Genomic DNA, 12,169 nt, shown 5'->3' with positions numbered 1-12,169 from the left:
GCGCATTTGTTGTTGCTTGACCACTAGACACTTTCGTTCAGTCTGCATGGTCAACGCAACATTGTTTCCAATTTGATCTTAATATGAATCCACAAGTGTTTTATAGGTGCAATATTAGTTTGTTTCTTACATCTGCAAATGGCTAGTTTGTCTTTTCTTAGCAAGTTAAGCCAAATCGTGTTAGCTACCTAGCTAATAAAAGTACTGAGTCAGAGCAATAACTCGTCCATGGCATTTTCATTCGTTGTCATGTCAAACACTGTATTCAAAGTGCCCACTATTTATATTCTATTTCCATGATTCTAAAAGTTCACCCAAGTGTTTTGATCCAAATCTCAATTGCAACATTTGGTTAAAAATGAGGCCTAGTATTTTTGCCCATATCGTGGCAGTGTGGAAATGATCTCAAATGTGCAGGAAATGCAGAAATTGATGGAAATGCAGCAAATTATTTAGGTTGAATTGAACAGTATAAAACAATCAGAATGGAAAAGACCCATTTGAAATTATTTAGAATATATATGTTGCCACCCTAGGGCACACACTACTCTTAAAGCAAATTTTAGAACTTTTATGAATCAAAATCATAAAATACTGTCATAGCGTCAAAAATGTGAAAAATGATATTTTGCCCATATCGCCCCAGCCTTAGTCCCCACACACCATTTTGAATAGAGCGCCGTGACGATTGGACAAATTAGTCTTTGGCTTATGGCATTTCAAGTATGCACAGTTTTTGTGTCATTTTGAAAATGTCTTCCACAAAACGATTCAACTCAACTTTCTAAATTAACTCGTCTACCTTCCTAACCAAAAGAAATCCACTTCTGGGGACATTTTCTTCAAACTCAAGCCTAGTTTTTGTAATTCAGTCGTCGAAAAGGAATTAGTTGTATCACAAATGACTCTTTATTTAGATGTTGAACCCTTGTAGGCCTATAGCTTCACTATGGTGTCCTCCCAAGCTCATGTTTATGGTTGCAACTGTCTCTTCAAAATTAATAGTCATTGGCAAGGCTCATAACGCGATACTGTACACTTAATGTGTTTTTTTTCTGTCAAACAGATGCCGGAGGCAGGAAGTGTTTTGGGGTAATTAATGCTAACCATTTTTTTTCCCCCAATAAGTGTAAAAAATAACTTTACACATTATAATCTCCCCCCTGTAAACCTTGTGTTCTGCTGAGCTTATTGGAACTGTTTGCCGACGCCATCAGTCTGTTCCTTGCATATTTGGCCCTTTAATCTTGTGTGTTAATTAAGGAACTCAAGGGAATGTAAGGGAAATGCCTCGGCCATTGGGGGGGGGGGGGGGGGGCTTCTACTTTTTATTGGACTGTTTAATTAATTTTAATGCTTTTAATTCACGTCAGCTGCCCTGACCATGTCAACACTAACATGTAATGGCTATTAAATACCCTTATCTACAGTACGTTTGACCTATGTACAAGCCCTTGACCCTTGCAATTGGAATAAATGTGTGTAGACTCAATGACCGAGGACTGAGAAAATGGTGCGGGGAAGAAACACTTTCAACGGGAGGTCCAGGTCAACCACTGCATAAGCATTCCATAGCACTTAATGTCATCACACTAAATCTGGACTCATGAATCGCATGTATTAATGCATGTCTTACAATTATTTATAAATTGATTGCAAATAAATTATATACAGTAGCTTATGAAAGTGACCTAGCTTTTAATTTCTAGGATGGTTTAGTAATCATTTTCACTTTATTTCATCTTTTAATTATGACTTGACATGTGGCTACAGCTGCTGATGCAGGCTCTTTTGCAGACATTGGCAATGCACTTGCTCTACCCAAAATATCATGGTTTGCCATTACTGGAATCCTTTTGTCATGCTTTTCATTTTTAAACTTTCCACACAACCCTCCCAAACCACAAAGTATTCAGAATAGAGCCATGTCTGATTCCCACCAGCTTGTTCTTTGCACTCCTAACTTTTTCATGCTTTGGATTCGAGACCTTTGCAGTTTCAGCTGTGACATCCTTTCCAAAATCAGTGCTGATGTGAAAAGCTCAATTTGCACACTGTTGATATGACACTTGCTGCCATTGTTTTTGTTATTTTAGTCTGGTCTGCCCCAGGTCCATAGTGCGTCACCAAGACTGACTTGTCTTATCTGTACTCTTTCATTGTGACGATTTAGCACTAGACTAAAGTCTGTAGGCCTTCTAGGATTTTCAGGCTGGTGTTGTTTTACAAAGAGACCAGTGGTTTAAACTTGGTTGGGTAACTAAAGTAACGGACAAGTCACCAACCGTGTTATTTTGGTTAGAGAGGCTGGTCTCATGAGACCCTATATCTGTTGTGTGAGATTTATGATCGTTATGTACATGATTGCAGTGCTTACATGTACAAAATCTCTGAATTCAAGCGTGACACTTTTTTGGGGGGGAAGTTTCAAAGAATCAGACGGACTGCCTGGAATACATGGGTCAGATGAGAGAACATGCAAATTGGTCTTGGTTTGCTTTATGGAGTGAAACTGCAATTTAGGTTGCTGGACTTTGCTACGCCTGGCTCTCTTTTTGAACCAATGTGTCAGGCATTTTGCCCAATTCAGCCTGTTAAAATCGGACTCTGGCAAGCTTATTTAACAATAAAAGTTTGGTCTAATTTTAAACACTTAAAGAATATATATATATATATATATATATATATATATATATATATATATATATATATATATATATATATATTTTTTTTACTAGAACCAATAGCTTGGTAGATGTTGGGAGTCAGAATCAAAGGGTTTCAGAAACGCTACATTAACTAGAATGGTGATAAAGTATATGTTTGCTAGTAGTTCCAAGAGTAATCCCAGCCATTTTAGTAGGCTCTAGTTTTTGTCCTTTTCCTCTGCTGCTGCCGAAGCCAACTTTCTGACGGTAGTGTCTCCAGATGTTAACAGAGCGAATGCAAGATTTATGGTGTGCAGCTATGCAAGACTCAATTAACATCTGTATTTTGTCTACCACAAGGTGCTATGCTCAGGTCGACTAGCATCTTCTGAATTCTGCCCTTAAATGGTTTTTAATACTTCCTGTGAATAGATGGTCAGTTTCCTCTCTCCTAGACTTAGGGGTGTGCCAGTCAAATCAAATGTATATCAAATTGTATTGGTCACATACACAGGGTTAGCAGATGTTAATGCGAGTGTAGCGAAATGCTTTTGCTTCTAGTTCCGACTGCAGTAATATCTAACAATTTCACAACTACCTTATACACACATGTAAAGGGTTGAATAAGAATGTACATATAAATATATGGACGAGCGATGGCCGTGCGGCATAGGCAAGATGCAGTAGATCGTATAGAGTACAGTATATACATATGAGATGAGTTATGTAGGGTATGTTAACTTTTTATAAAGTGGCATTGTTTAAAGTGACTAGTGATATACATTTATTACATCCAATTTTTTTATTATTAAAGTGGCTAGAGATTTGAGTCAGTATGTTGGCAGTAGCCACTCAATGTTAGTGATGGCTGCTTAACAGTCTGATGGTCTTGAGATGGAAGCTGTTTGCCAGTCTCTCGGTCCCAGCTTTGATCCACCTGTACTGACCTATCCTTCTGGATGATAGTGGGGTGAACAGGCAGTGGCTCGGGTGGTTGTTGTCCTTGATCTTTTTGGCCTTCCTGTGACATCGGGTGGTGTAGGTGTCCTGGAGGGCGGGTAGTTTGCCCCCGGTGATGCGTTGTGCCACTGTCACTACCCTATGGAGAGCCTTATGGTTGTGGGTGGAGCAGTTGCCGTACCAGGCGGCGATACAGCCTGACGGGAAGCTCTCGGTTGTGCATCTGTAAAAGTTTGTGGGTTTTAGATGACAAGAGCAAATATCTGTTTCAGTATGATATGTTAGATAAAGGAATAAAGACAGACACCAATGTCAGGTTCAATAGCCTTGTTTATGCATTGTACAAATCCCTACAGTCCCGGGGAACAGTCCGGCTAGTCGATTACCTATCAACTAGACTCCGTAACATCATCCTTTTCAATAGAAAGTGCAAACATAAAGGTACAACATTAAGTTCTTAACAGTCAGGTCATAACAATAGAAAAAGCATTACATTTTCTTTTTTACTTCAGCTGTCATCTTCCTTTAATTGTAATTTAATGATTTAAGAAAAACATTTTTTTGAATTAACCGAGGGCAAGTTAACAGTCTCTTGCTTACAGAGTAAGCCTGTTGCACAGCCGACCCACCCGTGAGTGGTAGGATTAGGGGCACGAGCTGGGGAGCTTGGTGAGGTAGAAGCCTCACCTTCAATTGGCCCCTGTCTCAATTCTGCGCCCCTTACCCTTAGGCCTGGACTGTGATCCAGCTCATCTAGGTGAGTGTATGGCGTGTCCTGGTTTGTCTGCTCTGCTACACGCAGATCCACCCGATTGCGACGATAGAGGGAGCCACCAGGTAAGAACGTGGTGCAACTCTCTGCAGGCATGTGCCCAGCCTCCAAAGTCCTGTGTGGTCTCCCGGCAGCGGTTTCATCCTTATCGTTTCACCCATTTCAAGCTCTGGTAGGTCCCGAGCAGTCCGGTCATAGAAGCACTTAGCGAGCTGCTTTCTGTGACGCAGTTTGTCCGTGACGCCAACCATGACGCAGGGCTCAAGTAGCTTGTTAGCTACGGGGATGGTAGTCTTCAGTCGTCTGGACAGAAGGCGCTGGGCTGCTGTCCATGTGTTCGGTGGGTGTGTTCCTCCACTGTAAGATCGCTTTCCATGGGTCGTTGCTGTCACGCAAGGCCCTGCTTAACAGGTTTTTTGCAATCTTGACAGCTGATTCTGCCTTGCCATTTGCTTTTGGGTGTCTTGGAGAGGAGGTCACGTGGTCAAACTCCCATTCTGAGGTGAAACGCTTGAACTGTGCAGTGAATTGTGGGCCATTGTCCGTGATTACCTTGTCAGGCTTGACCTTGCCTTGCAAACTGCGCCTTGCAGCGCTTTATGACCGTCTCTGCAGACAAGTCAGGGAGCAGTTCAATTTTCCAAAAGTCAGAGTAGTGATCAACGATGAGAAGATAGTCCTTTTGTCTGTGGCTGAATAAGTCCATGCTGACGATTTGCCAGGCCCTTGTGGGCAGTTCGTGTGACATCATGGTTTCCTTTTGCTGTTCATGAGCGTACTCGTTGCATGTGGTACAGTTGCTGACAAAGTCTTTAATTTCTGCTTGCATGTTTGGCCAATATAATGTTTCACGAGCCTGGCGGTAGCATGCATCACCTCCAACGTGACTGGAGTGTATGCGGGTAAGCATCTCTGGACGTAGTGATTTGGGAATAATGACCTTCTGACCTCTGAACAAGACGCCATTTTGCACGCTGATCTCATCTCGAAAGGTCCAGTATTCTCTCACTGTGAAAGGTGTCTCCTCTTTCAGGTATGGCCAACCTGCGAGAGCCATGGACTTCAGTGACTGTAGGTGTTCGTCCTTGTCAGTGTGTTGCCTTGTCTGGGCTAGGCGGTGGCCTGCCGCTGATAGACAGTGCCTCTGCCTGTACATTGTGTTGTTGCCCTGCTCAGTGTTGACCTTCAGGCTGTAGTTTTGCAGAGTCAGGAGCATGCTTTGAAGCATCTTGGGCACGTTGAGGAGAGGTTTGCTGAATATGGCAATGAGTGGTTTGTGGTCAGTTTCAGCGATGACCAGGTCTCGCCCATATAAGTAGTGATGGAATCGCTGGCAGGAGAAGACTATGCTGAGGCACTTTTTCTCAATTTGTGCATAGTTTTGTTCGGTGGGGGTGAGCGCTCGAGGCAAACGCAACGGGCTGGCCTTCCTGCATAAGGCAGCATCCAAGTCCCCTTTGGCTGGAGTCGCTCTGGATTGTGACAGGCTTCATGACGTCGTAGTAGCGCAACACTGGCATGGATGAAGCCAGAGATTTCATCTCCTGCACTGCGGCCTCGTGCTTGGGTAGCCAGTGCCATGGTGTGTCTTTGTCCAGCAACCAGCGCAGAGGCTCACAGACTGCTGATAGGTGTGGCATGAACTTTGCAAGATAGTTTGCAAAGCCGATGAGACGCTGTACTCCTTTTGCATCAGACGGGTTTGGCATGTCGAGGATCGCTCTGACCTTGTCTGGGTCCGGCTTCAGTTCTTTTGCCGAGAGAATGTGGACGTCTTTCACCTTGAACTGCAGCTTCTTCAGGCCAAGGCGAAGCTTAACTGATCGGCAGCGCTCCATCAGTGCCAGGAGCTTCACATCGTGGTCGTGTTCTGCTTCTTCGTCTGTGTCACCACAGCCTACGATCAGGACATCATCGGCGATGGGTTCAATGCCCTTGAGCCCAGCCACTAACTCGTGCTGCTTACGTTGGTATATCTCAGGCGCCACTGAGACACCAAACGGGAGCTTGAGCCAGCGTTTCTGACCCCAGGGGGTCCAGAAGGTAGTCATGAGGCTGCTTTCTTCATCCAGCTTGCATTGAAGGAATGCATCTCGGGCATCCACAAGGTGAAAATCCTGGCCTTGGGAAGCTTATAGAGGACATCCTCCAGTGTCGGCATGATGTAGTGGGATCGTTTCAGTGCTTGGTTCAGATGCTTTGGGTCGATGCAGACCCTCGGCTTCTCTGGTTTTTTCACTATGACCATATTGCTGATCTAGTCAGTTGGTTCAGTCACAGATGTCATGTGGCCATCGGCCTCATACTTATCCAGCTGGACCTTCACAGCCACTTTCATTGCAATGGGCACATTGCGAGGAGCACACTGGACTGGAGTGATGCTCTCATCCACTTCAAAGTGTACCTCCACAGGCACTGATTCAACGGGCATGTTGAATACATCGTCATATCTGCTGAGTAGTTCTTTGGACAGGGGTCCATGCTGGACATGATCCACAATGTGCAGGTCATTTGGTACAGTGAACTGCATCAGTCCCAGGCGTTCGCATGTAGAGCCTGAGAGGAGAGGATGTTGACTGGTTTTTACAATCTCAAACTCCAGCTTGTGTTTGCGTCCCCGACTAACACATTCGGTCTCAAAGGTGCCCATAGAGTTCATTAGCTCTCCTGAGTACAGCTTTAGTATCGCTGGGCAATAGATATGTGTCAGGTGCCAGATTGATTTTGTCTTTGTAGCTCATTACATTGCATGTAGCACCAGAATCCAGTTGACGTTGTTGCTTGTTGTGTAATCGTAGTGTCACAAACCATTTCTTCCCTCTTGAGTGTACAGCCCCAATGGATTCATGCATGTAAATGTCACTTTCACTTTTCAGCTCTGAACATTGAGTGACATCATCAACACAGTGAATCTTGCCCTCACTCATCCTTCTTTTGCTTTTGAGACACACTTTTGCAAAATGATTATTAGTTCCACAAGCTCTGCATGGTTTTCCGTAGGCAGGGCAGTGCTCTTTGCCACGTGTGTGTGTGTGTGTGTGTATTCCCACAGTATTTACATGCTACGGGGCTCTCTGTGTTCACCGTTCGTGGTGAATTGCTCTGCCTCGATTGGTTTAGTCTGAATGTCTGCCTAGCAACAGCATGAACAGTATCAACGTCGGAGCGTGGGGTTTCGATTTCCATTGCTCTCATTCTCATGTCAGTGACTTCAGCAGTGCGGCACATTTCGATGGCAGTTACTAATGTTAAGTCTCAGTAGACGCCGGCGTGTATCCTCATTTGCAATTCCCAGCACTATTTTGTCACGAATCAATTCATCTTTCAATCCCCCGTATTCACAAGTGGCGGATTTCTCTCTCAAACGGGTTACAAAGTTGTGTACTGACTCACCCTCTTCCTGTTTACAGCTTCCGAAAACGAACCGCTCCTAAATTACGTTTCTGGCGGGTTTGAAGTAATTCTCCAATGCATCCAATATAGCCTTTGCATCACACTGTTGTCGTGCTGTGAGGGTTAGATTGTGCCGGTAGATATGCCTGCATTCGCTGCCCATTAAACTCCTCAGAGTTGCAGCTTGTACCTCGTTGGCTTTCTCATGTAGACCGGTCGCCAGAGCATAGTCCTCGAATTCATCCCTGAAGTTGTCCCAATTAGTATTCCAGTCCCCTGTGAGAACCATGGGATTTGGTGGCGGAATGTTCGCTGCCATAGCAATTGAATATGAGATTTCTTTGCCTTCAGTCATCGACGTAGGTAGTGATGCTAGCTAGCCAGCTAACAACGAGTTGATCAGTGTTGTGAGTAGGAAACGGCGTGTGTTCGCATATGGAACGTAACTGCGCCTATACTGTACTTAGCTACAAAAATAACAAACGTGTGTTTTCCGAGCCACTTCTGATACCATGTTTCAGTATGATATGTTAGATAAAGGAATAAAGACGGACACCAATGTCATGTTCAATAGCCTTGTTTATGCATTGTACAAATCCCTACAACTGGAGTCCCGGGGAACAGTCCGGCTAGTCGATTACCTATCAACTAGACTCCGTAACAATATCTTCAGCCTCCTGAGGTTGAAAAGGCACTATTGCGCCGCCTTCACCACACTGTCTGTGTGGGTGGACCATTTCAGTTTGTCCGTGATGTGTACGCCGATGAACCTTCTCCACTACTGTCCCATTGATGTGGATAGTGGGGTGCTCTCTCTGCTGTTACCTGAATTCCACGATCATCTCCTTTGTTTTGTTGACATTGAGTGTGAGGTCATTTTCCTGACACCACACTCCGAGGGCCCTCACCTCCTCCCTGTAGGCCGTCTCGTTGTTGGTAATCAAGCCTATCACTGTAGTGTAGTCTGCAAACTTGATGATTGAGTTGGAGGCGTACATGGCCACGCAGTCATGGGTGAACCGGGAGTACAGGAGAGGGCTCAGAACGCACCCTTGTTGGGCCCCAGTGTTGAGGATCAGCGGAGTGGAGATTGTTGTTTCCTACCCTCACCACCTAGGGGCGGCCCGTCAAAGTCCAGGACCCAGTTGCAGAGAGTGGGGTTGAGTCTCAAGGTCTCAAGCTTAATGACGAGTTTGGAGGGTACTATGGTATTAAATGCTGAGCTGTAATCGATGAACAGCTTTCTTACATAGGTATTCCTCTTGTCCAGATGGGTTAGGGCAGTGTGATTGCGTCGTCTGTGGACCTATTGGGGCAACTTGGAGTGTGTCTAGGGAGTCGGGTAGGGTGGAGGTGATATGATCCTTGACTAGTCTCTCAAAGCACTTCATGATGACAGAAGTGTTTGCTACGGGGCGATAGTCATTAAGCTCAGTTACCTTAGCTTTCTTGGGAACAGGAACAATGGTGGCCCTCTTGAAGCATGTGGGAACAGCAGACTGGGATAGGGATTGATTGAATATGTCAGACATAGATACAAATATATATATATAGTTAAAGTCAGAAGTTTGCATACACTTAGGTTGAAGTCATTAACTCATTTTTCAACCACTCCACAAATGTCTTGTTAACAAACTAGTTTTTGCAAGTTGGTTAGGACATCTACTTTGTGCATGACACAATTTTTCCAATTGTTTACAGGCGGATTATTTCACTTATAATTCACTATCACAATTCCAGTGGGTCAGAAGTTTACATACACTAATTTGACTGTGCCTTTGAAGAGCTTGGAAAATGTAATGGCTTTAGAAGCTTCTGATAGGCTAATTGACATCATTTGAGTCAATTGGAGGTGGACCTGTGGATGTATTTGAAGGCCTACCTTTCAAAGTCAGTGCCTCTTTGCTTGACATCATGGGAAAATCAAAAGAAATCCGCCAATACCTCAGAAAAAAATGGTAGTCCTCCACAAGTCTGGTACGTCCTTTGGAGAAATGTCCAAACGCCTGAAGGTACCACGTTCATTTGTACAAACAATAGTACGCAAGTATAAACACCATGGGACCACGCAGCCGTCATACCGCTCAGGAAGGAGACGAGTTCTGTCTCCTAGAGATGAATGTACTTTGGTGAGAAAAGTGCAAATCGATCCCAGAACAGCAAAGGACCTTGTGAAGATGCTGGAGGAAACTGGTACAAAAGTATATTTTTCCACAGTAAAAATATCCTATATTGACATAACTTGAAAGGCTGCTCATCAAGGAAGAAGCCACTGCTCCAAAACCGCTTATTGTGGAAGGCTGCCTGAAACAATTTAAAAGCAATGCTGCCAAATACTAATTGAGTGTATGTAAACTTCTGACCCACTGGGAATGTGATGAAAGAAATAAAAGCTGAAATAATTCTCTCTCCTATTATTCTGACATTTCACATTCTTAAAACAAATTGGTGATCCTAACTGACCTAAAACAGGGCATTTTTACTAGGATTAAATGTCAGGAAATGTGAAACTGAGTTTAAATGTATTTGGCTAAGGTGTATGTAAACTTCCGACTTCAACTGTAGGTCAACATGGTAGCACTTAGTAATAACTAGCCTGCATTTCACTGTAACATACTTTTTTTGTGATGTGTATAAATTCCACATTTTGTTAATGGATATTTAGTTTGATCTGTTAAATTATTTGCCTTGTACAACAAATAATTGCAAAAATATTTTGACGTTATTTGCCAAGCAACCATTTGGCAAGTGATCATTTTGAATATTGTATTGTGGGAACAGCCCCCTAAAGTCATGTGTTGCTTAAAACGGGGAAGGAAAATCAGAGAACAAGGGGTCAATGGGTTTTACATGTAAGATAGGTTGGTGCTTGTTTAATCAGCCTTTTGCGCTTACAATGCACCTAGAGAGTGTGCATGTGCAAACTCCTGTATACCACTTTTGATTGAATAACCCCCAAGCTGTGAAGGTTGAATTTTATTCTATGTCTTGGCTGACAACTGTCTGATCTGAAATCTTCCCAAGTGGTTGTGTTACAAATAGTGTCATCAGATTATCTGCCATCTGCCTGGTACAGTTGAAACTGGGATTCATCTGTGAAGGGCACACTTCTCCAGCGTTCCAGTGGCCATCGAAGGTGAGCATTTGCCCATCTGAAGTAGGTTATGACGCCGAACTGCAGTCAGGTCCAGATCCTGGTGAGGACGATGAGCCCACAATGAGCTTCCCTGTGACTGTTTCTGTGCAGAAATCCTTCGGTTGTGCAAACCCGCAGTTTCATCAGCTGTCCGGGTGGCTGGTCTAAGACGAGCACTCCAGGTGAAGAGGCCTGATGTAGGGGTCCTGGGCTGGCATGGTTACACGTGGTCTGCAGTTGTGAGGCCGGTTGGACGTATTGGCAAATTCTCTAAAATGACATTTCAGGCGGCTTATGGTTGAGAAATGAACATTCAATCTTCTGGCAACCGTTCTGGTGGACATTCCTGGAGTCAGCATGCCAATTGCACGCTCCCTCAACTTAAGACATGTGGCATTGTGTTGTGACAACTGCACATTTTAGTGGCCTTTTATTGTCCCCGGCACAAGGTGCACCTGTGTAATAATCAGATTCTTGATATGCCACACCTGTCAGGTGGATGGATTATCTTGGAAAAGGAGAAATGCTCACTAACAGGGACATAAACAAATTTGTGCACAGAATTTGAGATACGTTTTTCATGCGTATGGAACATTTCTGGAGTTTTCTATTTCAGCTCATGAAACATGGGACCAACACTTCACGTGTTGCGTTTATTTTTTGTTCAGTGTATTTCAATGTTTGATCAGCCAGCTACTGTGTTGTCATAGAACGGTACATGATTGGTGAAATCTTATCAGTGCTAGCAGCAGATTTCCTCGAGCTTTCAGTGATGGACCATCTTCTGTGTGTGAGAGAGGGAGAAATCTCTGTTTGTTTAAGGCCTGTATTAGAGGGTGTATGAATGACCTGATGAGATCTGGCATGAGAGACCAGTCTCATGGCACTGATGGAAAGGTGCCAGAAGGCATCGGCTTTCACTACAGGCCAGATGGCATGGGAGCCCTGCCAAAGGCTAAATAATGCCCAGGATGCGCTATCCTCAGACGTTTGTGACAACAGCCTGAATATAAACACTGGATGCAACCTATCCTGGGCTGTGCTAAACGGCACCATACGGACTTAGTGCTCTGTCAAACCTGGTGGGTCCAACTGACGAGAGCCTGTACCAAGAAGTTTGTCGTTAGCTCACCAGAACGGCTTGATTCGGTGGAACTGGTTGTTCAAAATAACATTTGCCAACGCTTTTGCTTACACACTCACTCGCATGCAGTCAAACACACACTTTGTCTCTCACACACACACAATACTATTCCATTA

General features: G+C 44.1%; 1 protein-coding gene across 50 annotated transcripts in view; it reads left to right on the top strand.

Annotated features, from left to right (window-relative positions):
* Positions 1-12,169, top strand: part of picalma (phosphatidylinositol binding clathrin assembly protein a) — a 58,762-nt gene that overhangs the window by 7,695 nt on the left and 38,898 nt on the right. The gene's annotated exons all lie outside the window — the stretch shown is intronic.

This window comes from Oncorhynchus mykiss, chromosome 12 (genome assembly GCF_057628025.1).
Source record: "Oncorhynchus mykiss isolate SJ-2025 chromosome 12, ASM5762802v1, whole genome shotgun sequence".
NCBI lineage: Eukaryota > Metazoa > Chordata > Actinopteri > Salmoniformes > Salmonidae > Oncorhynchus > Oncorhynchus mykiss.
The sequence above is the reverse complement of the archived record's forward strand: the minus strand, read 5'-3'. Positions and strand labels throughout refer to the sequence as shown.